This window comes from Mus pahari, chromosome 18 (genome assembly GCF_900095145.1).
Source record: "Mus pahari chromosome 18, PAHARI_EIJ_v1.1, whole genome shotgun sequence".
NCBI lineage: Eukaryota > Metazoa > Chordata > Mammalia > Rodentia > Muridae > Mus > Mus pahari.
The window spans coordinates 40268237-40272482 of NC_034607.1; the positions used below are offsets into that span (position 1 = coordinate 40268237).

General features: G+C 43.0%; 1 protein-coding gene across 1 annotated transcript in view; it reads right to left on the reverse strand.

Moving 5' to 3' along the window:
- Positions 1 to 4246, reverse strand: part of Xdh (xanthine dehydrogenase) — a 99807-nt gene that overhangs the window by 95085 nt on the left and 476 nt on the right. The window lies entirely within an intron of this gene.

Consider the following 4246-nt stretch of genomic DNA (forward strand, 5'->3'; position numbering starts at 1 on the left):
TGTGTGTGTGTGTGTGTGTGTGTGTGTGTGTGTGTGTGTGTATGCAAGTATACACATGCCATGGTACTTACTGGGATATCCAAGAGTAACTTAAGGGAGTCGTTCTTTCCTTCCTTCATGTAAGTCTCAGAGTTCCAACTCACGATGCCAGGTCTGGCTAGCAGAAATTTTTATGGTCTAACCAAGCTTCCTATTTCCAGAGAATAGAAATGTTCTGCCTAAATATTGATTTGTGGCCATGGGGCACACTGTGAAAGAACCTTTTTTCAGCAGCTACTCATACATGGAGGTGGAGAGAAGGCCTGAACATGAAATATGATGGCTGTGAGCTTTCCTTCCATAAGCCTCTTTCTCCAAGCAGAACTGATAGGTTCCCTTACCTCAGGGACGGTGGTAGGAAACCTGATCACATATAGAAAGGAAGGAAAGAAGGAAGGGAAGGAGGGAGATGGAAAGAAAGAAAGAAAGAAAGAAAGAAAGAAAGAAAGAAAGAAAGAAAGAAAGAAAGAAAGAAAGAAGCCAATTACCAATTGTGTAATTACAATTGCTGTCTCTAGATTGCCTTTTTTTTTTACAAGTCACATGTGTTCAGGCATCCAAATCATGTGTACGCCTGGGTGATAATGACTGATTGGTATCTTCTGAAAAAATCCACTCAACTAGTTTTCTAGTTGTTAGATCACATCATTTAGAGATTCTTAAATCTATGGTCTCAGTATCAAAACACACGTTTTTCATGGCTAATCCAAGGTTCCCTAAGAATATCTATAAGCATTGATCTCTGATGTTCATAAAGAAATATCTGTTGCTTTGCAGCCATTATCTACTACAGAGATCGTAGAATTGTGTGAAACTGTTCTTTCTACACTAGCATTTGCAGAAATCCAATTCTAACAGGTATCAAGCGATCACTAGGGGAAAAAAAATAGTCCTGAATTCAATTACACCTGAACTTTAGGATTTATTTTTTTAAGTATTGTGTTGAGGATTCTCTAGCTGACCCAAACAGTATGTTCTTCCCCCATGTATTCTTTCACGGAACACAGGTTAAAAATTGTAAGTAAAGAAATAGAGTTTTGTTGTTTTTTTTTTTCAGGGCTGGAGTGATGACTCTGTGGGCAAGAGCACCTTATTTATAAACATGAGGACCTAAATCCAATCCCACCACATTAATGTAAGCATCCAAGTATGGCTGCATACACCTGAAACATCCACTTTCAGGGACAGAGACCGTAGAGCCTGAGAGCTCCCTGGCCAGCCAGCCTAGACAAAATGGTGAGCCTCCAGTTCATTGAGAGACCTTGTCTCAGTGCAATAAGGTAGAGTGCAGTAGGAGGCATCCACTGTCCTTCCCTGGCCTCTACTTGTATGTACATGAGCAGGTACACCCACTTGTTTCCATACACATGCACGGCACACATGCTTAACACGCAGAGTATAAACTTAGCAGATAGCACAGTAACCCTTCTCACCGATTTTCAAATCTGATAAGACATAAATGACATAACATCTACCACTCTGACTACCTTCAAATGTACAGTTACAAGGGTGCCCAGTCCCAGCTAACACATCTACAATGCAACCCCTACACCTGTGGCTCAGGAAATATTGTTGAAGAAATGATAATAATCATAAGAGCTGGTGTTCTAGGATGCCTGCTGCTAGATACTGTTTCCTAGACAGGATGGGAATGCTACATCCATGAAATCTCAGCAATAGGGCAGGCTAAACAAAGCCTGTATAATGCACCACAACAGCTGGCATGCCAAGGTAGAAAGGGAATATTTGACCAGGTCCCATCCAGATAAAGTGCTATAAAAAAATAAGTAGCAACTGAAAGAGGAAGAATCAGTCAATCTTCTCCAAGGACTAGTCCCTGGAAGGTTCACCAATCCCAATGGTCAGCGCTAAACACACATATATAGAACAATACTGAATAGGCCCCACAGGTTATCTATACATGTATGTGAATGTGCATGTAACACTAGCAATTATAGGAGAGATTATGAACTTGAGAGGGACTGGGAAGGTCTCCGGGGGAACAGGAAGCATGGAAATGATGTATGGAACACATATGAAACTCTCAAAAGGGTAAATATATATCTAAAAAATACAGTTCACTGAAGAGGCTACCTCCTGTAGCCAGGCAGGAACAGCAGTGGAGTGATAGGGACACCAACCCACCCACAAAACTTTCCACCCCAAATTTATCCTGTCTACAAAAAATGCAGGCACAGGGGATGAAGCAGAGACTGGCCAACCCATAACCACCCATGTTAAGACCTGTCCCATGGGCAAGCACCAGTCAGTCAGTCCTTGCCACTAGTAATGATACTGTCATGCTTGTAGACAGGAATCTAACATGGCTGTCCTCTGAGAGGCTCCACCCAGTAGCTGACTCAGACAGATGCAGACAACCATGGCCAAACAGTGGATGGAACTTAAGGACACTTCTGGAAGAACAAAAGGAAGGATTGCAGCCTCTAAGGGGATAGGAACTCCACAGGAAGACCAACAGAATCAACTAGCCTGGACCCTAGGGGCTCTCAGAGTCTGAACCACCAACCAAAGGATATGCATGGCCTGGACCTAGGCCTCCCCACACATATGTAGCAGACATGCAGCTTGGTCTTCATGTGAGTGCCAAACAACTGGAGCAGGGACTATCTCAAAAGCTGTTGCCTGTAAGTGGGATATGTTCTTCTAGCCTTATCTGGCCTCAGTGGGAGAGGATGCACCTAGCCTCACAGAGAGTTGATGTGCCAGAATGGAAAATACCCAGGGGTCCCCAACTCACTCAGAGAAGTGGGGAAAGGATTGTGGGAGGGGGTGACTGAAAGGGGGTCAGTGAGCCAGATATAAAGCAAATAAGTAAATAATAATAATAATAATAATAATAATAATAATAATAATAATACAGTTCCATGCCACTAAATGCATTTGTGTTGTTCTGCAAACATTGTCATCCATCTCTAGAACCTTTTACTCTTTAAAAATCCAAAGTCCCCAGTCTTTAATTAATACTTCTCATCCCTCACTCCTTTCAGCCCCTAGCAATCGCCATTCCTCTTTCCATCTCTATGAAACTGACTGCTCCAGGTAACTCCTAAGTGGAGTCATACAGTGTTTGTCTTCCTTTACGGCTGTTTGGTTTCCCTTATCATAATGTCCTCCCAGTTCCCCTGTATTGCCACATGCATCAGAACTCTCCTCGTGTTCTAGGGTAAATTGTGTCTCACTGTATACATCGCATTGGGCTGACTTGCTGATGAGCACCTGGGCTCCTTCCACATCTTGTGTGTTGTGAAAAGGGCTGCCATAGTCACTATGCTTTATTTACTATAAACGTAGCTGTTTCTATTCATGACTCTGAAAAAAAAAAATTAGTCCAAAACTCTTTTTTTTTTTTCCTTTTTTTTTTTTTTTTTTTTTTTTTATCAATGCCCCACACAATATGCTTTCTACGGATTAAAACTTCCTGTCTCTGAATAAGGCACTTAAAAGCTTTTTCCATCTTGGGTCAAAGTTTTTCACAAGCTATATGTTCCGCCCTTTCAAGCATCTGGCAGCCACACAGAGCCTTCTAGAGAGTAGGGTTATCTACCCCTCCCCCCCTCTCAGCCTGTCTTTCTTTGTCTATAACGAACTTCATACACCCATGAACACTCTCAGGAGGGAACCCAATGACAGAGTTTAAGGGTCTTTTTTCCCTCACAATTGGAAAAAAAAAAAAAAAAAGGTGTTCTCTTCTTAAAAGAAAGTGATTTTCATCAAGTGTTTAAAATATTGCAATTGCAGCCCTTACCGGGATGAAATTTTATTGTTCTCCATGATAAGTCCTCCATGACTGAAGAGCAAAGTGCAGGCACTCTGCTCTCATGTAGAGGCAGAGAAGCATGAATTGACATGACCTCAAGTTGCGTGCGTGAGAAGAAAGTATGCAGATGCTCTCAGGAATGAGAAATCACCCTGGCGAGTCACACCACAGGAAGTGGCGGGGAAGGTCTAGATCAAGAGCAGCAGAAAAGCCCCAGTGTCCACCACTGAAAGGCGTTATTGACACCTTCCCAGAAGGACAAACTGAGTATCGAGACATTAACACCCTCGCTCCATGTACGGGACATAAAACTCACATCACATTCTCCAGTTCCAGGCAGGCGGCGACAACGACGACGCCTCCTCCTCCTTCTCCTCCTCCTCCTCCTCCCCCTCCTCCCTCTCCTCCTCTTTCCCCTCCTCCTCCTCC